The sequence below is a fragment of the Myotis brandtii genome, unplaced genomic scaffold (genome assembly GCF_000412655.1).
Source record: "Myotis brandtii unplaced genomic scaffold, ASM41265v1 scaffold535, whole genome shotgun sequence".
NCBI classification, from domain to species: domain Eukaryota; kingdom Metazoa; phylum Chordata; class Mammalia; order Chiroptera; family Vespertilionidae; genus Myotis; species Myotis brandtii.
In genome coordinates, this window is record NW_005369964.1 from 2,334,027 (window position 1) to 2,334,233 (window position 207).

General features: G+C 55.6%; 1 protein-coding gene across 1 annotated transcript in view; it reads left to right on the top strand.

Moving 5' to 3' along the window:
• Positions 1-207, top strand: part of BEGAIN (brain-enriched guanylate kinase-associated) — a 19,345-nt gene that overhangs the window by 888 nt on the left and 18,250 nt on the right. The window lies entirely within an intron of this gene.

The window sequence follows — 207 nt, forward strand, 5'->3', positions numbered from 1 at the left end:
GCTCAATGGTTCTCTTTCTCTTTCCCCCCCATCTCCATGCCCAGCCAACACTCTTGAGCACCCATCCTTGCTTTCTGAGTAACTGGGACAGAGACATAGCCCAGCCTCAGTTTCCCCATCTGTAAAGCAGTCGCCCTAATCACCCCCACCATGCAGGACTGATGGGGGGATGACATGAGCTACTGTGCAAACACCCCCCCCCTGGGA